At 42.5% G+C, this 23,507-nt stretch overlaps 1 protein-coding gene across 2 annotated transcripts in view; it reads right to left on the bottom strand.

The window, feature by feature from the left end:
• Nucleotides 1-16,037, bottom strand: part of gsna (gelsolin a) — a 78,305-nt gene extending 62,268 nt beyond the window's left edge. Inside the window, exon 1 of one of the 2 annotated variants that reach the window (XM_043720304.1) lies at nucleotides 15,737-16,037. The gene's annotated coding sequence lies outside the window, so the exon portion shown is untranslated. The remainder of the gene's footprint in view (nucleotides 1-15,736) is intronic. The other variant, XM_043720305.1, reaches the window with a different exon arrangement.
• Nucleotides 16,038-23,507: the final 7,470 nt, after the last annotated feature.

Raw genomic sequence — 23,507 nt, 5'->3', positions numbered from 1 at the left:
AAGCCCACTCTGCTATTCGATTATGACTGAATTTTCTCAACCCCATTCTCCCTATAACCTTTGATCCCCTTTATGATCAAGAGCCTCTCTGTCTAAGATGTACACAATGATGTGGCCTCCACAGTCTGTGGCAGTGAATTCCATAGATTCACCACTGTGGCTGAAGAGGTTTCTCTTTAATCACTGCTCTAAAAAAAAGTCTTTGTTTAAGGCTGTGCCCTTGGGTCCTATTCTCCCCTGCCAATGGAGGCATCTTCCTACCATGTATTCTGTGTGTTTTAATTAGATTTCCCCTCATCATTAACTCCATTGAGTACAAACCCAGAGTCCTCAAACACTCCTCATTTATTAAGCTGTTTATTCCTAAGACCACTCAAGAACCTCCTCTTAACATGCTTCAGAGCCAGTACATTCTTCCTGATATGTCAGGCCCAAAACTGTGCACAATACTCCAAATATGGTCTAACCAGAGCCTGGCAAAGCCTCAGAAGTACATCCCTTTTGTATTCAAGTCCTCTCAAAACATTACTGCATTTGCCTTCTTAACCACTGACTCAACCTGCAAGTTTACTTTGAGAGAATCCTGGAGTGAAACTCCAAGGTTTCAGGCTCCTGAATTTTCTCCCCATTTTAGAAAATAGTCCATGCCTCTACTCTTCCTACCAATGTGAATGACCCCACATTTTCCCATGTTGTACTCCATCTGCCACTTCATTGCCTACTCTCCTAATCTGTCCAAAGCCTTCTGCAGCCTCCCTGCCTCCCCAATGCTATCTGTCCCTCTACCTTTATATCATCTGCAAACTTAGCCAGTAACACCTCTAGTTCCTTTAGCTAGATTGTTAATGTATATAGTGAAAAGTTGTGGTCCCAACACAGCCTTGTGGGACAACACTGGTCATCAGCTGCCATCCTGAGAAGGACCCTTTTATCCCCACTCTCTGCTTGCTGCCAGCCAAGCTTCTATCCATGCTAGCACTTGCCTCTGACACCATGGGCCCTTCTCTTACTCAGTAGCCTCCTGTGTAGCACCTGGTGTAAGTCCAGGTAAGTAACATGCATTCGTTCTCTTTGGTCTAACCTGCTCATTACTTCAAAAGTATTCTAGCAGATTTGTCAGGCATGTCCTTCCCTGGATGAGGCTATGCTGACTCTGCCCTATTTTACCATACACTTCCAAGTATGGAGAAATGTCATCCTTTACAATGGATTCCAGGAGCTTACCCACAACCGAGGTTAGGCTAATCTGTCTGTAACCTTCCGTCTTCTGCCTTAGACCCTTTTTAAACAAGTGTGTCATGTTAGCGATTTCTCAATCCTCAGACACTCCCTGATTCTAGTGATTCCTGAAAGATTACCACTAATTGGAGGACAAAGTAAAAAGAAACATGTCTAGCACTAGAAAAAAAACTCCAACATCAAGAAGTCGAAATGACATTCACACAGGTATTCAGAAAAGAAAGAATGCAGCAATTGAGCTTAAAGATGACTGCTTGGAGAGAGATGAGCCTGATAAAAATCTATCATAAAACAAGCTGGTGTCAGATGTTAAAAAAAGTGCTAAATGGCTTGTGAGCAAGACTGATAACTGCAGAAAACAGGAAATAGAAGTAACAAGAAAAAAGGTACTGGTTCTACAGGCAACTTCATGAGCAATACAAAACCAGTGCAAAAAAAAACACACTTCAGATCGTGACCCCAAAGCCCTTAAAGTGGGATGTTGATGCAAGACCATGAAACAATTCTCCTCCCCACAGGGCAAATTAAAGTTGAGCGCACAATATAATGGCAAGATCAAAAAACCCAAAACTCCCAGAGCAGAAATAAAATCCACTCAACAAAAGTGAGGACTGTCGAGTTTAGATTATAGTGGTGCTGGAAAAGAACAGGTCAGGCAGCATTCGAGGAGCAGGAAAAAAAAAACGACATTTTGGGCAAAAGCCCTCCATCAAGGATGGATGCAGGGAAAGTCCACATTGATGCCCAAGGGTTGAAGTGTTCCAAGGTGGAAGATGAGGCATTCTTCCTTCAGGCGTCGGATGGTGAGGGATTGGCGGTAGAGGAGGCACAGGACCTGCATGTCCTCGGCAGAGTGGAGGGGGAGTTGAAATGTTGGGCCAGGGGTGGTGGGGTTGATTGCTGTGGATCTCCCGGAGATGTTCCCCGAAGCGCTCTGCGAGGAGGCGTCCAGTCTCCCCAGTGTAGAGGAGACCACATCGGGAGCAACGGATACAATAAATGAGATTGGTGATGCGTAACTGAAACTCTGATGGATGTGGAAGGCTCCTTTGGGGGCTTGGATGGTGCTGAGGGAGGCAGTGTGGGTGCAGGTTTTGCAATTCCTGCGGTGGCAGGGAAGGGTGCCAGGAGGGGAGGGTGGTTTGTTGGGGTGTGTGGACCTGACCAAGTAGTCACAGAGGGAACGGTCTTTGCGGAAAGCAGTAAGGGGTGGGGAGGGAAATATATCTCTGGTGGTGGGGTCTGTTTGGAGGTGGTGGAAATGTTGGCAGATTATGTGAAGGTTGGTAGGGTGGAAAGTGAGCACCAGGGGCGTTCTGTCCTTGTTACAGTTGGAGGGGTGGGGTCTGAGGGCGGAATGTGGACGATCTGCATTGGAGGGCATCTTTAACCACGTGGGAAGGGAAATTGCGATCTCTAAAGAAGGAGGCCATCTGGTGTGTTCTGTGGTAGAAATGGTCCTCCTAGGAGCAGAGGAATTGGGAATAGGGATGGCATTTTTGCAGGAGGTAGGATGGAAGGAGGTGTAATCCAGGTAGCTGTGGGAGTCAATTGGTTTTGTGAAAAAAATGTCAGTGTCAAGTTAGACATAAAATCCACTCATAGGCACAGAACAAGCAGGTCTCATTTAAAAAAAAAGTGGGTGACATGTTAGTGCTAACGGACTACAATATCTGAAGGGGTCACCTTAACATTGCTTCAATAACCTGTCTTACTAGCAAACGGTCAGCCAGAAGTAGTAACGGATAGGAGTGAGAAAAAAAGATAGAAAAAGCCAGAATTCCACTGATAGTTGGAACTGTTAAGTTGTTGACTAATACCCAGCTCCTGCATAGTGCAACACTGGATAAAGAGTCACTGCACATGGGAACTTAAGATGCTGCAATGAAGAGTTACCTCCAACATACACAGGTGGACATGAACAAATCATTGCAACCACAGACAGCTGTGTACAACTAGGAAGGCTGAACCTTCACTATAGACAGCTGCCCAGTGACCTCACCAGAGGACAGAATGACCATTAGTCCCAGAGCAACATCATCCTCTAGCAGTGCAAACAGTAGCAATAGTTACTATGGAAACAACACACCACAGTCAAAGATCAACCACCCTAGGAACAGCCAACACATGCACACTATTAGGAAACCTGCATGATCAAAAGGCTATGTATGCTTGTATAATGATGTATAATGTGCAACTGACTAGGGTTCTCTCAGTTCTCCAAATAAACAATTAAAAATTACTCAATGGATTACTTCTAACTGCTAATAACAGCATGCAAAGTCAAAAAAATGGATTAAAAATGCAATTGGATGGAGTTTACTGACTGGCTATAGTCATGTGACCTCTACCTCTTTTGTGCCTGTGCGCTCAACAGCAACCATTAAACATCACTTGGAACACTCTGGTACCAAAGATGTAGGTGTCGACTTCTTTTAGTGAAGTGCAGCTCCAGCCTGTTTAAATCCTGCAATGTTGTTTTTGCCCCTCGTGTGTCAGTACTTCAAAAAGGATACCCTGGTTTCTCTTATTCAACCTGCTGCATTTACAACCAGCTTTGTGACCCACAGGGATGCTGCAGAGAGGCAAGACCTCAGCAGGCTCTGGTTTGAGGGATTCAGCCTGGAACCTACTTTATCCACATCCCCTTAAAAAACAAAGGGTTTTAAAAAAGGTATGCCAGTCGCAAGAGTGAACACTGCATAATTCAAGAATATAGAGGAACAAGCCATCTCGACCTCAATGTTTATACACCTTTTGAGCATTTTAGGAAACAGCTTTCCTTTCTTACTCAACTTCCCCCTCAAATTACATCCAGGCTTTTCACCAACTATTGTTTGATTGCAAGTTCCCCATTCCATTTAAACTTGGGTGATGGAATTTCTCCCAACTTCCTTATTGGACTTTGCACAAATGTTTAGAGCAGTAATTTTGCACGCCCCTGAACATGTGGAAACACCTCCATCCACCCTATTAAACCCAAATTATTGGTTTTTGTTGATTCACTTCCCTTTTTTGAAAGCCGAACCACCTGCCCTGGACAAATCAAAGAAAAATGTTGAAATACATCATGAGACACATCAGGACTGTCCACAGGCCATCCACTAAGTGGTATGCGGTTTTCAGGGGTGGGGTGTTTTACTACGTCACTGAATAACTCTTAGCTCAAAAAAGAGAGTGCAGGCTGATGCTTCAATCAAATCAGTTATGAAACATCTCACCACAAGTTACAAAACAAAAACAGCACTCGAGAGCAACCAGGTTGCTTCAGTACTGGGAGATTATCTGTGGCTACATTAGAATTACTACAGTGTGGAAACAGGCCCTTCAGCCCAACAAGTCCACACCGAACCTCCCAAAGAGTAATCCACCCAGACCCATTCCCCTGCTACTCAGCATTTACCCCTGACTAACGCACCTAACCTTCATATCCCCGAACACTATTGGGCAATTTAACATGGCCAATTTACCTAACCCGCACATCTTTGGATTGTGGGAGGAAACCAGAGCAAACCCATGCAGACACGGGAACAAATATGCAAACTCCACACAGACTGTCGCCCAGAGCAGGAACTGAACCCAGGTCTCTGGCACTGTGAGACCACAGTGCTAACCACTGAACCACCATGCCACCCTAAAATGCATTGTTGGAAACTTGCCCACAAGTCACAATACTCTACGTAAAGCTATGACGGATGGTGAGCTGCTTTCTTGAAGTGTGGAGGTGCTGGTGCTGGACTGGGTGAACAGTTATTAACCTGGTGTTGTGTAGTTTTAGTCCAACAGATTTGTTCTTGAACCATTGTAGTCTATGTGCAGTTGGTAGATCCACTGTACCATCACTGAAAGGTAGATAACATTTCCAAGCCACTTCTCCTCCTGACTTGGAAATGTAATTACCCTTCCTTCAGAGTCATTGGATCAAAATCCTCAAACTCCCTTTCGGCATAGTGGGCTGTACACTGCAAGCAGCAGCTCATCAAGGCCTTCAAAGATGGAGAATAGTGATGGAGAATGAAATGCTCGCCGTGCCTGTGACACCCACATCCCACAAAGTCAATTAAAAATATACCCTCGCAGTTTTATCCATCCATCTCTTGTAAAGCATTCACCTTCAACAGACAAAACTCAAAAATAGCACATACGTGCTACTACACCCAGTGAACCTGTCATGATGAACCTCTGGCAGGTGTGAAATGAACCTTCTGTCCCAGAGGCAGGGACATAATAATGCAATTTAAATCTTCACTTGCTGCAGTGGCAGAGTACGATTGTATAAAGCCACAACCAAATAAAAAGACTTGATTATTCCATCTAGCAACTTCAGCAAGTTTCCCTTTGAAGGTTCCAATAACTGAAAGTTTAAGAAATCAAGTTGCACCCACAAAACAAAAAGCTATTTGCTACCAGCAGAGCTTAACAGAATTGCAGACTTTTCTTCTATTGCAGAGTAGACTGTAGGCACCAGAAAGTTTTAAAAGAGGGTGGCGAAAATCTGAGTCAAGAGATTTCACTTGTAACTTTAAACTTTTCGTGTGAAAAAGATAGCCACACAGATTTGAAAAGGATCCCTGCTGTTGCTAGATCAAGCAAAATATTTAAATTAAAAGAAAAAGGGTTCAACTGTAGATGAAATGGACAAGATTAGCAAAGTTACAAGTCATTTGAGAAGCTCTGGACCAGATTAAACTCTCTCAAACCTTATCAAGGAGATAGCTTAGACCCTAACTTTTATTTAAAGGCAACTGGAAGGCACTGCAGTCCATATGCAATTTGACTGGTCAAATTATGAGGCTTTAAGCACAACACTATTCTTACACCACAGTTAAAATACAAACCAAGAATTACCATAACATTACACATCTAACTCCTTATCAACTGTTCCAATATAGCAGCATCCCATACACATAGCTTTGGCAAAGGCAAATTCAGTAAAAGAGTGTTGTTCACACATGCAGTCTTCTCACTCTAATCCAGTAGAATATACTAAAAGAAAACAAATAATCTCGCAGCAACAGAGACAGGCACAACCAGCAACTTCCTCCAAAACCCCAGCTTCAACTGACAGCCAAACTCAAACCCTGGGTCTGAAGAGCCTGACCCCACCCACTCACATTTCTCTTGTTTAGTTGAAAGGCACATCTCATCACAAGCTGGACAGAAGTTGTAGCAAAGGTGACTGAACAACTGCAAGAATCAAAACTGGAACCAAAATGTCTTTGAACAATTAACAGCTTTATTTTATTTCCGCCCCCTTGCCCAATCTCAAACTTCAAAGTGTGCAATTGTTCCACTGACAGCACAGCTGCATAACTTCGAGAAAGAGTTAGCTTTATTTACTGACAGAGTATCCAGTTTGCATTTGTGAACCAGTCATAAATTGTAAACCTGTGTCTCTGCAAAGGTCGCCTCATTTTCATGGAAGCAAAATGACCACAAAGGCATTAACATCAATCCACGATGAGGACTCAAATTCTTGAATCATTAGGTGCTGCTTATTGGATTCCTGGCTGATTTTAATTTCTAACTGTCAGGCTAGTGAATTTGAAGAGAATGGTGTTCTGCCAGAGCAATCTTTAAACATAAATTCAATGCAAGTTGTTTTTTTCTTCATTTTAAATGACAGAAGCCACTAAACAGCCACACAATGCTAGAGTCTTGGAGACCTGGCAAAGTTTTCGTGATCGAATTTAGTCAGTCAACTTTTTTGGGGGTGAGGGGAAGTGATGCTGCTCATTTGTCAATGACGACAAAATCCTCACCAACTGGGACAAAATTGAAAACATTTGGGCAGCATGGTGGCTCAGTGATTAGCACTGTTGCCTCAGCGCCAGGGACCTCGGTTCAATCCCTGCCTCAGGTGACTGTCTGTGTGGAGTTTGCACAAATTATACACATTACCGAAGGGGAGGGGAGGGGGAGGGGGGGGAAGAGAAAGAGATAAATTAAACATTTTTTAAAAAGCTATTTGGTTAGGCTTGATCTACCCATTTAACAAGAATTATTTCCCAAACAAACAATGTCTACCATAAATTGTTCATCCTCAGAAGATTAGAAGAGATGACTAAATAACACTAGTGTAAGGGACTTCAGTAACTCAGACACAGGATAACTGTACTGTGCTGTTGCTAGGCATGGACAGTGATGAGAGACTGGTTTTATTTTGCACCACTCTTGACAAATGGATGTCTTGATTCACTTTACAGCGAACTAGGTACCTTTCAAGTGCAATCACCATGACGCACAATACATAACAGCCAATTTGCTTCTTGCAAAATCTTACTGTGCCCAAAGCAATTTTTAAGAAATTCAAATGGTATTTTCTGCCTAAAATATTTGGCCACGAATTAATGGAGCAGTAACTTTCAGAAGAGAATTGGCAACAAATCTAAACAAACAGTCTCCTGAAATGTCTGGGGCACTTGGTTGTAGCCTCCACATTGACAAGTTGTCGAGATGGCATCTTGAAGACAGAGAGAAACTGTTCCAATCTACTCTGTCCAGCTTGCTCATGATTTTGAAAACCTCTTAGACCATGTCTCTGCCTTCTTTTAAAAAAGGATGGCGACACCAACTTCTTCAATTTATCCCCGTAACTAAAGTTCATCATTCTTGGAACTATTCTTGTGAACCACTTCTGCACTCTTCCCCAATGCATTCACATCCTTCCTATAGTCAGACACCCACAATTCTGATACTTCAGATGATGGAACAAGAATCAAATGTCTTTACCGCAGTCCTGTTCTACTCAAGTAATTAATTTGCCTTCAACTTTACACTAATTCAGGATTATCCAACTTAGGCTTTTAAAAGCTTCATTTAACCCACAAAAGGTTGTGATTCAAATGGTGTGCTATTTATTTTCATAACTCAAGTCATTGCTCCTAGATTTCCTCACCAATTTAAAGTCAGTATGCGAAAGAGGCAGTGACATTCATTATTCAAGGCCTTCTCTCCATTCCCACCTCAAACTGTAGTCTGAGCCAGTGATAAAAGCAATACAGATTGAACAGCATAGTTACTGGGAAATTTGGGCCAGTCAGGTGTAATCCAGAGGTTGCAGTTTGGCCGGTTTCATTGCTACTATTCAATTCTTATTCAGGCTTCACAGATAAGAACCCATTCAATTTCTCTCCTTGCCTGCACAGAGCATGGTACAATTATACAACCGAGGGCAACATAATGGTACATTTCCTACTACACTGTAAAGATACACTGTCCTTCTGCATAGCAGTACAGATTTAGAAATGGAGACTGACCAGTACTATTAAATATGATTTTGCTTCTGAACTCAGCCAAAAATAATTCTGAAGAGAATATTTTAAAGAGGGTGCAAATTTTGTGTATTTAGCAATACTTAAGAATGACTAAATATGACTTGGCAGATGAGGAACTGAGCCAGCTGCTTAACTCCATTCTTTATTGCAGACACTACTACAAAGTAACCTGCAGAGAGGAAAGCCAAACTCTTGTAACACTTCCTATTTCTGAAATGAAAAAAAAATCCACTCATTGCTACTCAAACTCTACATTGTTCAACTGGTATAAACACTTACAATGCAGCTGTTTAAGGAAAGTCACAAGAGGAAAACAGGGAAGCAACAGAACAGTACTGCGTCCCTAAAGCCAGAAGTTTTAGTTATTAAAAAGGCAGATAATTTGAATTCACCTTCCAACAGTAATATTTTGGGTCAGTTTCTTTATGGATGTATCACAGTTGCCAATCTGCATGTCACTGGTCAGCACTTAAGACAAAAATCAATAACATGTCCATTTGTAGCTGTTGACGGGTTTTGAACACATTCAGAGGAATGGCAGAAAACTGGTAAGAAAGAGAACAGGATGTCGCAAAAAGTGCACTCTGGGAATTTCAAACTGAATGAGTTACAGGTAATGTGTCAGCTATAAACCTACCTTCCACTCCTATAGTGTTATAAAACACTTATGAATCCTTCAGCAATATAAATGTTATTTTGAGAAAGTTTTCAAAAGCTGGTGCAGAAAGTTAAGCAGACCACCTGAAGAAACAGAATGCTTAAAATTGAAGCACAATTTGAGTTAGTAGGTAGTTCCCCTTAAAATGGTTGAAAGTCTGCTATTCACTGATCCAAATAGGATATCCTATTTTCTGGTTCTACATGAACGGAGTTAGAGCCAGGATTCTGCAAGGGGTTGGGGGTCAGTGGATAGTGAATTCATTTGCTGTAATTACTACACTATCTGGGAATTTGAGTAGATACCCTCATGCGCAAGCTACTATAGTAACCTTCACAGAGGAGCTGGCGAGAGAATGCCTACAGTCAGGTAGAGAGCAGGAGCAAAATAGGATTAGGTTAAACGTCTCCTCAAACCTGCTTAGCTATTCAGTAAGTTCATGACAAATCTATACTTTTATACACCAATGCCATGTGCTTCAATTCCCTTAAAATCCAAACTCTCCAATCTCAAACCTGAATATACTCAACCAAACATCCATTGTGAGAGAGTGGAGGACTCCCAAGCCTTACAGCCCTTTAAAGTTTCCCAGTGTAAAGTGATCAACCCCTTATTTCAAGACTTACTCTCCCCACATACCCTAGCTGTGAAACATCCTAACATCTATCCCGTTAAGCCCCTTAAGAATTTTATGCATTTCAATGAGATTGCCTCCTACTCTCAAATTCACAGAATATGGACATAAATCTCATTAGTCAAAGAGTACAGAAGTCCTCAAGTTCAAGTCATTCATACTGACCAGATATCCTGAACTGATCTAGACCCATATCCCTGCAAACCCTTTCTATTCATATACCCATTCAGATGCCTTTTAAGTGTTGCAATTGTACCAACCTCCACCACTACCTCTGGCAGCTTATTCCATACACGCACCACCTTTTGCATGAAAGAGTTGCCCCTTAGATCCCCTTTATATCTTTCCGCTGTCACCCTAAATCTATGCCGTCTAGTTCTGGACTCGCCACCCCAGGGAAAAGACTTTGTCTACTTATTCTATCCATGCTCCTCATGATTTTATAAACCTCGATGAAGGCCACCCCTCTGATGCTCCAGGGAAAAATAGCCCCAGCCTATTCATCCTCTCCCTATACTTCAAACCCTCCAACCCTGGCATCATATTTGTAAATCTTTTCTGAACCCTGTCAAGTTTAACATCTTTCCTATAGAAGGGCAACCAGAATTTTACACAGTATTCCAAAACTGGCCTCAAGGTCCTGTACAGTTGCAACATGACCTCCCAACTCCTATATTCAATGCATTGGCCAATGAAGACAAGTGTGCCAAACACCTTTAACTATCCTAGATTAGAGTGGCGCTGGAAAAGCACAGTCAGTCAGGCAGCATCCAAGGAGCAGGAAAATTGCAGAGCACTTCAGGGAACACCTCCGGGGCATCTGCACCAATCAACCCCACCGCCCCATGGCCCAACATTTCAACTCCCCCTCCCACTCTACTGAGGACATGCAGGTCCTGGGCCTCCACCACCACCATTCCCTCACTACCTGATGCCTGAAGGAAGAACGCCTCATCTTCCGCCTCAGAACATTTCAACCCCATGGCATCAATGTACACTTCACCAGTTTCCTCATTTCCTCTCCCCCCACATTAACCCTGTTCCAACCTCCCAGCTCAGCACCATCCTCATGACCGGACCTACCTGCCCATCTTCCTTCCCAAATATCCACTCCACCCTCCTCTCTGACCTACCACCTTCATCCCCTTTTTGTACTCTTTGCTACCTTCTCCCCACTCCCAACCCCCTCCCATCTCTCTCTCTACCCTGGAGGCTTCAGTCCTGATGAAGGGCTTTTGCCCGAAGCTTTGATTTTCCTGCTCCTTGGATGCTGCCTGACAGGCATCACTAATCTACTGGATTTCCAGCATTTACAGTCCCCACTTTTACCTTTAACGATCCTGTCAACCTGAGACTCCACTTTCAACCAACTATGCGCCTGCATCCCCTGAAAGAATCTCCATGAAGAGCTTATCTCCTGAACCCTAGTTGCACTCCTAAGACTATTTTGATCCTAAGTATATATCCTTGCCATGAGCCAGATATGATTTCACAACTTAAAAGAAAAAAAAGTTGTTCAATTCCCTCACTCCTACTCTAAATCCTGTCTTAAAAAGGTCAGAATTCTTAGATACTTGTACATGAGAAAGCATCTTGAATACAATTGGCTAAAGTCAGTCTGCAAGCAATGAAAATCATGTCAACTATCTACCTTCACTAACAAATGCCTAGATCAGTGACATTAATGAGTGTTGACAAGCTTTTCAGATGGACACTGATGGCACATGTCCATTGCTATTTACAACCAAACCTTTCAAATGGGCACATACAAAAACAGGGCAAAGAAACAAAATTCAGAAAAGCAGTAGTACTGAACTACATTTGTCATTTTAATATTAGATAGCAATTCCAAGACACTTCCTTGTTTAAACAGACCACAACCAGACTCAATTCTTTGTTGAGATTAACTGGAGGTTATTTCATCTCCTTCACTTATTCCATTTATCTCCAATAGTTTTAAACAGGAATATTTTAACACAAAGCGATTTTGATCATTTATAATGGACAATGAGTATTCATAAAGGGGTTCACTCAAAGTAAGTTAAAAGTTGTGTCTCTAAATGAGAGGTCAGAAAAATTTAGCTGGAAAATGTATACAGAATTTTTTTTTTAAAAAAGTGAAGGCTACATGTTGCTCAATGAGATATTTAAAATCAAACTGTCACCTGCTGAGGTCTTGATATTATAAATAACAGCTGCAGTCAAGAAGAATTGTTTCCAATACTTTTTGAGCACCTTCATTTAAGTGTTTCACTTCACTGTTGGTAACTGACTTAAGGCACACATTCTCAAGAAAAAGAAAACCCATATTATTTCTTGAATTCTTCAGTTCAGCTAGGGTTGTGTTTGGAAATCACCTTATGAAAACCCACAAAACAACGTGGTATTAAACTTCCCCACATGCTTCCTCAGTGTGGGATATGCATCTGAAACTGAAGTAACAGCTTGCTTCCTCAGACTTTGATCAATCCCCCTGAACTTCCTCTACTATACATTATAGTCAATAAACCACACCTGAACAAACACTTGGCTCAGTGACTGCAATGTATTGCTAAGGATTATTCTATATACACTGATCATTTACAGGTGTATTTTGACCCAAAATACTGGGCAAGGGATTTGAAAATGACACCTATAGGAGAATCTCAACTGCCAACTGATTTCAGTAGAGTTTTCTTAAAAATCATTAAAACAAAATTGCAGTCAAGTGTTGATGACCATTAAATAAAATGCCAGGTTAATGAATCATAATTGACTGCACTGCAAATCATAGTTGGATTTATTATTTCATTCAGCAATAGCTTTTTAAAAAAAAAATTCTCAATCGTTTGTAAAGTGATTTAAGTTTTAAAATCAACATAGCATTTTTCAAAAGGTGAAGTATGGTGTCAATAAGTGATCATATTGCATGAGATAGACCAATTTACACTTTTAAAAAGTGCAAAACACTTAAAATTGGTCATTATGTGATATTGTTTCAGAAAAAGTTCTGAAAAAAAGGGGATGTGAAATAAAGGAACTAGTGAATACAGCGGAAGCAATATAGCAAGATTACCACACAGGTAAATTTGCAGCTACAAGGGGTTTATGTGAAGAGTTATTATAGTCTTACTACACAGCTGCTCTCCCACTGGAGAGGCAACTGGTAGTGTTTAAAGTGAGTTACCATGCCTCAGGCAAGGGAAAAAAAAGAGATTGAGAAGGATCGATACTCTCACCAAATGCAGGAATTTAACCCACACTGTTGGTGTTAATCTACAAAAAAAAATGCCAGAGCCAACTGAATACATCACTTATATTGAAGGCCTTTTGTGGCACATTGGTAGCATTCCTACCTCTGGACAAGGAGACACGTCCCACCTGCTGCAGAGGTGCACAAAAACATCTTTGAACATGAGAAAATAGAATACTTAATGCAGTAACAATTAAAACAGGTTTAATGCCATGAAACCTTACAGAAACTAATGTATCATTATCCAAAACAAGAATTTTCCAATGCAGATTATGGACGCAAAATAATTATTCACTAAACTGTAGGAAAAGAAGAAAAAGACTAGTATTCACAAAATGAATGACTTCTCCTATTAATCCAGCAAGTTTATTCAGGATATTTCTCTCATAGCAAATAGCAAAACTATTCAAAAACCGATGTTGTCGAAAAAGCTCAGCAAGTCTGGCAGCATCTGTGGAGAGAAAGCAGAGTTAACGTTTCAGGTCCGGTGACCCTTGATAAGTTACTGGACCCAAAACATGAACTCTGCTTAGATGGGGCACAATTTAGGAGTCTTGATTCAGAAGTCAGTAGCAACATGGTTTAAACGACAAGATTATGATGGTGGTTTGATTCTAATTTTTCCACTTTCTCTGAGAATGTGTACAGGATATGAGCAGGTAGGGAAAAAAAAGTTAAAATTTAAGTTTGTGAAACAAGAGGTTCAGCCGAGCATGACTCAGATCAGATAAGAATTGCCGTTAACAACGGGATGCTGGAGGCAAGGATAATGGGTCAACAATGTGGAAAAACAGTCATTATGTAGAGCCATTTAACAATATTGGGAGCATTCAGTATGCAAGGTCAATTAAGAAGGGGAAAGTATCCATGTAAAGCCAGTTAACAAGGTTAATAACATTCATTGTATAACAGCAAAAGGCTTAATTTCTACAATTGACACTCGCTGATTGTAATGGTCACTCAAATGTATGTTGCCTTAGCTGCATGCTCCTCCCTGTAAAATGACTACACAAGTCATTAAGAATCTGCTGTTCGAGACAGAAGACCAAGAACTCGTGTCTCTGTACACATGGGCGATCATTATTCTGAGCCCTGGAGTGAGACAAAAGATGAAGGAGGTAAAACTATTGTGTCTCAGCATTTTGTTTCAACTGAGGGGGGAAAAACAGGGACAACATCCTCATGGTCAGTGCTTGTTGAGTGTAACAGACCCAGGGAGAAGTACTTAAATTCGATATGAAATCATGTAATGATTCATACTAACCGTCATTAAAAGAAAGTTTCGCCCACATAAGTTGCTGCTCATTGCCAAGTTCACTATGCCAGGGTGGGGCTACATCCCCCCACTTAACTGAGATTCACTATCTTGAGTCTGGACAATCAGAACATCATCTCAAAGTGGGTGTGTTTGTATAATTATTTAAAAATAAAGCAATCAACCTTACTGTAAGCCAATGTGGTTAAAAGGAATCTTAAAAATTCTTGGATACACTTCCAGAAACACTAGCAGCTTTTCCTGTACTTGGTCCAATTGCAGAAAGTGTACCCTGGCATGAGTTGCTACCTTTAAAAAAGGAGGCACTGAAATTTGATCATTTTAGCCCCAGTATTTTACTTTTGAGTTCTTCCATCCCCAGCCATTACTCTGTCACAAATGCAAAACACCAGACTGGTTAACTGGTCAACTTCCACAGCTCAATGGGTCTGGATTATAACCGATCTGGGACGTGGCACGTTGCTTTGCGATTGTCTGTTTAAGGAGAGATTCTCAGCCTGTCACTCAAAAAGATGAAGCCAAACTTATGGCAGTTTGGCTCACAAAGAAAAACAGTCCATCTGTAAAGTCAACTCGTTGAAAACAAGCCATGGACTTCTATAAATGGAAGAGTGAAAATCCACCACAGCAATAAAAATAGCCCAAATTCTTCAGCTTTAACAGAAGATAAACCGTTTTTAAAAATGGAAAAATGTGTTTATACATTAGAACGTTACTCATCAGCGATTCTTCCTAATGACTCATCCTCCCTACGGACCACTATCCTTTTAATTAAAACTACTAACTTCTGAAAGTTGGCACGCACTAAATACTTAAGTAAAACTTTTAAACTGAGTGTGACTTTTAATAAAGTACGAAACCATTTGAAGACTTTTCAATGAAAAGAAGCGTTCTTCCATTGTCATAGCTTGTTGGAAAATATGCAAAACTTGAATTAGATCTATAGCAAACTCTCGGTTAACGCCCATTCGAGACGGAAACAACACTCCAAGCCAAGGAATTAACAGAATGTAAACGAAGGCGAGGAGTAAAGTCACAGAGATGACCTTAAGACAAGTATGAACATTGTGAAGTGCTTTTAAGTCTGCAGGATTCTAGACGGAAAACACCCACATTTGGCTTAAAATATTCCAGATTTTAAACAGAGCTTTAAAAAAAATCGAACAGTTGTGCAAGGCGAAGAATAACTCCACATTTAATAAAAAAGACTGTCAGCTACTTGAACTACAAACCACACCGAGAACATTAGTCAGTCAAAGAGACCCACATTACCCAAAGCAATTGCCTATTTTTACAGCAAAAGGTCGAATTAACACATTGAGGTCACAACTCCCTTATTCATTCCTACCTACAGCACATTCCTCAGCAACTGGGAGGAATAAAATATTATAAGGAGAAAGAAACAAATTGCGTCCCTTACCTCACTTGATGCAGAGAAACAAATGGACGGTGTCTAACGCACAACAATCGAACTGGGTCTGAAGCAGCTGATATGTGAGTAGGGCTCGGCTCCACTGCCCCGCCCTCTAAATCCACAACTCCATTCTCCTGCAGAAGCCGCTCGACCGGGCGAAAATAAAATATAACTGACCGGGGTATGGGTGGTGGCAGTGAGCGCATGAAATGACATCCGCAGCTGCAGCCTGGTCAGATTTCAGGCGAAACCTTTTAACACCAACAATGTGTTTCCTTCAGTTTCACCCACGCATCTTTTTCCTACGACATTGTCAATTCCTAATGAATTGTCATTTAGGGCAAAGTATAACAAAATTCGAACAACAGAGCAAAGAGGCTTGAATGCTAATCTGTAAGGAGATGTGGAAAATATTGCAATTTTCATACTTAGTCACATTTGAATTAATATTTACGGTTACATTTTATAACGCTGTTTAAATCTCAAGTATGCTGCCAAAATGAAACTGATGGCATTTATTATGGATGCTTTTCAAACACCGCTATTTCTAAGTTTAACTTAATACAGTCTCCATCTTGGGAATCAATTCTAAATTGTTAGGAATGCTTGGGATTAAAGTGGTAACTGAAGGAAAGCTAATGGTAAATATTCAACCCCCCCAAAAACGCTAATTTCCAAAAATCAATCCTGTATTATGGGATATACCTCAGCTGATGGTCAATTGCAAAGAAATACAATTTAGCAATTCATGCTGACATCAAACTTAACCAACAGCCAACCATCATCCACCAAAGGTTTTACCAGATAAAACTGATTCAAATTACCCTCTGGACTAGGAGACCCAGCTCAAGTCCTACCTGCTCCAATGATCTGTAGCAACATCTCTGACCGGGTTGATTAGAAAATATCACACTAGACTTCCCAAGTAACTGAAAATGGCAGCAGATGACTAAGTTGGTGAAGCATGCAGACTTGTACTGGGGAGATAGTGGCACCTGTTTAACATATACATGAGTTTAAATGACGTGTAAAATCCAAACAGAAATTGCTGCAGAAATACAGCAGACCTGGCAGCACCTGCGGAGAAATCTTAAGTTCCAGACCCAGCATACTTTTTATTTCAGTTCTCCAGCATTAGATTAGATTAGATTACTTACAGTGTGGAAACAGGCCCTTCAGCCCAACAAGTCCACACCGACCCGCCGAAGCGCAACCCACCCATACCCCTACATTTACCCCTTTAACCTAACACTATGGGCAATTTAGCATGGCCAATTCACCTGACCCGCACATCTTTTGGACTGTGGGAGAAAACCAGAGCACCCAAGGAAACCCACGCAGACACAGGGAGAATATGCAAACTCCACACAGTCAGTCGCCTGAGTCGGGAATTGAACCCAGGTCTCTGGCGCTGTGAGGCAGCAGTGCTAACCACTGTGCCACCGTACCACATCTGCAGTATTTTATTTTATTTCAATGATGTTTGTTTTCCTCACTTTGCCTTCTTGAAGTCAATTTCCTTTTCGAAAGGAATGAACAATAATTCCAAGTTTACAATTAACTAAAATTAAAATGCTGAAAGTACAATAAAAAGTTGCTTATTAAAGCATAGGTTGTGGTGAAAGATGAAGTGAAACTGGACCCAGCCATCTCCTCCCACCCTACCTCCTGTAAAAGCGCTATCCCTTACTCCCAATTTCCCCACCTCCACTGCATCTGTTCCCAGGATGACCAATTTGACTTCAGAAAGTTCCAGATGGCCTCCTTCTTCCATGATCACAATTTCCCTTCCCACGTGGTTGACGATGGCCTCCTGCGCATCCCCCCTACTTCACACACCACTGCCCTTGAACCCCACCCCTCCCAATGCAACAAGGACACAACTCCCCTGGTCCTCGCCTTCCCCCCACCAACATCTGCATACATCACATCATCCTCCACCACTTTTGCCACCTCCAAACGGACCCCACCACCAAAGATATATTTCTCTCCCTACGCCTATCAGCATTCCAGAGAGACCATTCCCGCTGTGACTCCCTCATCAGGTCCATGCCCACGGCCCCCCCCCCATCCTACACCCCACTCCTGGCAACTTTCCCTGCCACCGCAAGAAGTGCAAAACCTGTGCTCACACCACTCCCCTCACCTCCGTCCAAGGCCCCAAGGGATCCTTCCACATCCGTCAGAAACTTACCTGTACTTCTACTGCATCCATTGCACCAGTGTGGTCTCCTCTACATCAAGGAGACAGGACGTCGTCTTGCGGATCGTTTCAGAGAACACCTTTGGGACACCAGACAAAAACAAGGACTGCAGATGCTGGAAACTAGAGTCTAGATTAGAGTGGTGCTGGAAAAGCACAACAGGTCAGGCAGCATCCGAGGAGCAGGAAAATCGACATTTCGGGCAAAAGCCCTTCATCAGGATTAGAGACAGGGTGCCTGCAGAGTGGAGAGATAAATAAGAGGGGGGGGGGGTGGGTTTGGGGAGAAAGTAGCATAGAGTACAATAGGTGAATTGGAGTGGGGATGGAGGTGATAGGTCAAAGATTTGCTACCTTCCTCCACCCTCCTCTCTGACCTATCAACTCCATCCCAACCCCATTCACCTACTGTATTCTTTGCTACCTTCCCCCACCCTCCTCTCTGACCTATCTTCTGCATCCCCACCCCCATTCACCTATTGTACTCTATGCGCACAGCAGGTCAGGCAGCATCCAAGGAGCAGGAAAATCGACGTTTTGGGCAAAAGCCGTTCTTCAGGAATAGAGGCATGGACCCTCCAGCGTGGAGAGATAAATGGGGGTGTGGGGCTGGGGAGAAGGTAGCAAAGAGTACAATAGATGAATGGGGTGGGGATGAAGGTGATAGGACATAGAGGAGGGTGGGGGAAGGTAGCAAAGTGTACAATGGGTGAATGGGGGGTGGGGATGAAGGTGATAGGTCAGAGAGGAGGGTGGAGTGGATAGGTGGGAAGGAAGATAGACAGGTAGGACAGGTCATGAGGGCGGTGCTGAGCTGGAAAGTTGGAACTGGGGTAAGGTGGGGGGAGGGGAAATGAGGAAACTGGTGAAATCCACATTGATACCCATGGGGCTAAAGTGTTCCGAGGCAGAAGATGAGGCGTTCTTCCTCCAGGCGTCGGGTAGTGAGGGAGCGGCGGTGGAGGAGGCGCAGGACCTGCATGTCCTCAGCAGAGTGGGTGGGGGAGTTGAAATGTTGGGCCATGGGGCAGTGGAGTTGATTGGTGAGGTGTCCCGGAGGTGTTCCCTGAAGCGCTCTGTGATTTTTCCTGCTCCTTGGACGCTACCTGACCGACTGTGCATTTCCAGCGTCGAGTGGTGAGGGAATGGCAGTGAAGGAGGCCCAGGACCTCCTGGGAGCAGATACAGCGGAGGTGGAGGAATGCATAAAGGTGGATAAATCCCCAGGACCTGATCAGGTGTACCCTAGAACTCTGTGGAAAGCTAAGGAAATGATTGCTGGGCCCCTTGCTGAGATATTTGTATCATCAATAGTCACAGGTGAGGTGCTGGAAGACTGGAGGTTGGTTAACGTGATACCAGTATTTAAGAAAGGTAGTAAGGACAAGCCAGGGAACTATAGACTAGTGAGTCTGACATCAGTGGTGGGCAAGTTGTTGGAGGGAATCCTGAGGGACAGAGTGTACATGTATTTGGAAAGGCAAGGACTAATTAGGGATAGTCAGCATGGCCTTGTATGTGGGAAACCAAATCTCACAAACTTGATTGAGTTTTTTGAAGAAGTAACAAAGAGGATTGATCAGGGCAGAGCAGTGAACATGATCTATATGGACTTATGTAAGGTGTACAACAAGGTTCCCCATGGGAGATTGGTTACTAAGGTTAGATCTCATGGAATACAGGGAGAACTAGCCATTTGGATACAGCAGTGGCTTGAAGGTAGAAGACAGAGAGTGATAGTGGAGGGTTGTTTTTCAGACTGGAGGTCTGTGACCAGTGGAGTGTCACAAGGATCACTGCTGGGTCCACTACCTTTTGTCATTTATAGAAATGATTCGGAAATGAACATCGGAGGAAAAGTTAGTAAGTTTGCAGATGACACCAAAATTGGAGGTGTAATGGACAGCAAAGAGGGTTACCTCAGAGCATAGCGGGATCTTGATCAGGTGGGCCAATGGCTGAGGAGTGGCAGATGGACTTTATTTAGATAAATGCGAGGTGCTGCATTTAGGGAAAGCAAACCTTAACAGGACTTATACACTTAATGGTAAGGTCTGAGGGAGTGTTGCTGAACAAAGAGACCTTGGAGTGCAGATTCATAGCTCCTTGAAAGTAGAGTTGCAGGTAGATAGGATAGTGAAGAAGGCGTTTGGTATGCTTTCCTTTATTGGTCAGATTATTGAGTATAGGAGTTGGGAGGTCATGTTGCGGCTGTTCAGGACATTGGTTAGGCCACTTTTGGAACATTGCGTACAATTCTGGTCTCCTTTCTATTAGAAGGATGTTGTGAAACTTGAAAGGGTTCAGAAAAGATTTCCAAGGATGTTGCCAGAGTTGGAGGATTTGAGCTATAAGGAGAGATTGAATAGGCTGGGGCAGTTTTCCTTGGAGAGTAGGAGGATGAGGGGTGACCTTATAGAGGTTTATAAGATCATGAGGGGCATGGATAGGATAAATAGACAAGGTATTTTCCCTGGGTTGCGGAGTCCAGAACTAGAGGGCATAGGCTTAGGGTGAGAGGGGAAAGATATAAAAGAGACCTAAGGGGCAACATTTTCATGCAGAGGGTGGTGTGTGTATGGAATGAGCTGCCAGAGGAGATGGTGGAAGCTAATACAATTGCAGCATTTAAAAGGCATCTGGATGGGCATGTGAATAGGAAGGGTTTAGAGGGATATGGGCCAAGTGCTGGCAAATGAAACTAGATTAGGTTAAGATATCTGGTCGGCATGTACGAGTTAGACCGAAAAGTTGTTTCCATGCTGTACATCTTGATGACTCTATGACAGATAACCTAAACAAATATTTTAGCATCAGTCTTCACAGTGGCGAACACTATAACCTCCCCAAATGTAACTGGTAGACATGGTGCTAATGGGCGGAAACAGCTTATAACAGTCTCTAACATGAAGGACAATGCATTTGACCAACTAATGGCACCAAAAGCAGACAAGTCTTCAGGACCTGATGGCCTGCATCCAAGAGATTTAATGGAAATGGCTGTAGAGACAGTGGAAACATTGTTCAAAATATTCTAGAACTCATTGGGTTCTGGAAAGATTCCAGTGAATTGGAACATTGCTGAGGAATCCATAGACCAGTTAACTTCCCATCTATCTTTGGAAATATGCTTGAGTCATTATTAAGGAACAAACAGCAGAACGTTTAGAAAAGCTTAAAGCAGTCAAAAAGAAATAACATAGTTTTATGAAAGGGAAATTATGTTTGATAAATTTGCTAGAGTTCTTTCAGGATCTTTGGGGTGGCACGGTGGCTCAGTAGTTAGCACTGCTGCCTCACAGCGCCAGGGACCCGGGTTCAATTCCTGCCTCGGGCAACTGTCTGTGTGGAGTTTGCACATTTCCTCCAGGTGCTCCAGTTTCCTCCCACAGTCCAAAGATGTGCAGGTTAAGTGAATTGGCCATGCTAAATTGCCCATAGTGTTAGGTGCATTAGTCAGGGGTGAATGTAGGGGAATGGGTCTGGGTGGGTTGCTCTTCGGAGGGCCGGTCTGGACTTGTTGGGCCGAAGAGCCTGTTTCCACACTGTAGTGAATCTAATCTAATCTAAGAAACAGAGTTGATAAAGGGGAATTGGTAGATATATTGTCTTTGATAATGCATTTGATAATGTATTACATAAAAAGTTACTGCACAAGATAGAAGCTCATGGTTTTTGAGGTAAAGTATTACAATGGATTGAGGATTAGTGAACACACAGAATGTAGAGAGTCAACATTACTGGGACTTTTTCAAGTTGGAAAACATGAATAGTGAAATGCCACAAGGATCAGTCCTAGAGCCTCCATTATTAATGACTTGCAGGAATGGGAGAGTGTAATGTAGATTTGCCAATGCTACAAAATAGGTAGAGGACATATTGTGATGATGACATAAGGATTTTGCAAACGATATAGAGAGGTTGAATGAATATGTAAAACTTGGTGAAGGGAGTTTAATGCAGGAAGTTGTGAGGTCATGTACTTTGATAGGAAGAATCAAAGACAGAATATTATTTAAATGGACAGAGACTCCAAAAAATTGCAGCACAGAAGGATTTGGGTCTTCCTGTACATGAAACGTAACATCTTAACATGCAGGTGTATCAAATAGTTCGGCAAATTTAATCTTGTCTTTTATTGCTGAGAATGTTGGAGTTTAAAAATAAGGAAGGAGAAAGTGAGGACTGCAGATGCTGGAGATCAGAGCTTAAAAATGTGTTGCTGGAAAAGTGCAGCAGGTCAGGCAGCATCAAAGGAACAGGAGAATCGACGTCTCGGGCATAAGCCCTTCTTCCTGACGAAGGGCTTATGCCTGAAACGTCGATTCTCCCGTTCCTTTGATGCTGCCTGACCTGCTGCGCTTTTCCAGCAACACATTTTTAAGCTTTGAAAATAAGGAAGTCTTGTTACAACTGTATAGGGTGTTGGTGAAACCACATCTGGGATACTGTATACAGGTTAGTTCCCTGAAGTCAAAAAAGGATAAACTGTCATTGGAAGCTGTTCAAAAGAGATTGACTAGGTTGAATCTTGGGATGAGGGTGTTGATATGTTAAAACTAGTAAAGAATTTAGGTCTTCATTATTCAGAGTTTAAAAAAATTAAGTGTGGTCTTTTTGAAAACTACAATATCATAAGAGGGCTTAGCAGAATGTTGAGATGTTGAGAGTTAGTAAGTTTTCAGAAAACACCAAAATAGGCAGTGTGGTGGGCAGTGAAGAAGAGTATCTCAGAGTACAACGGGATCTTGACCAATGAGCCGAGGACAGGCAGATTGAATTTAATTGAGATAAATGTGAGGTGTTGCATTTTGGTAAGGCGAACTAGGGCAGGAGTTATACATTTAATGGTAGGGCCCTGGGGTGTGTTGCCGAACAAAGAGACCTTGGGGTGCAGGCGCATAGTTCTTTGAAAGTCGAGTTGCAGGTAGACAGGATGGTGAAGAAGGCATTTGGCATGCTTGCCTTCATTGGTCAGAGCATTGAGTATAGAATTTGGCTGTATAGGACATTGGTGAAGCCATTTTTAGAATACTGTGTACAATTCTGATCATCCTTCTGTACGAAGGATGTTGTTAAACATGAGAGGGTGCAGATAGAACTTACAAAGATGTTGCTGGGATAGGAGGTTTTGAGCTATTGGGAGAGCCTGAATAGGTTGGGGCTTTTTACCCTGAGCATTGGAGACAGGAATGACCTTATCGAGGTTTATAAAGTCATGAAGGCATGGATAGGGCAAACAGCCAAGGTCTTTTTCCTCAGTTGAGAGGAATCCAAAAACTAGAGGGGGGAAAGATTGAAAAGGGACCTAACGGGGCAACATTTTCACATGGAAGGTGGCGTGTATATGGAATGAACTGCCAGAGGAAGGGGTGGAAGCAGATACAACTGCAGTATTTAAAAGGCATTTGGATCAGTATATTAACAGGAAGGATTTGGAGGGATATGGGCCAAATGATGGCAAATGGGATTAAATCAGATTGGGATGTCTGGTCAGCATGGACATGTTGAATCAAAGGGTCTGAATCCGTGCGGTAAGACTCAATGATTCTATGTTTCGCCAGTAGAAGAACC

Source organism: Chiloscyllium plagiosum, chromosome 30, assembly GCF_004010195.1.
Source record: "Chiloscyllium plagiosum isolate BGI_BamShark_2017 chromosome 30, ASM401019v2, whole genome shotgun sequence".
In the NCBI taxonomy this organism is placed as follows: domain Eukaryota; kingdom Metazoa; phylum Chordata; class Chondrichthyes; order Orectolobiformes; family Hemiscylliidae; genus Chiloscyllium; species Chiloscyllium plagiosum.
This window is presented reverse-complemented; position numbering and strand designations above follow the sequence as displayed.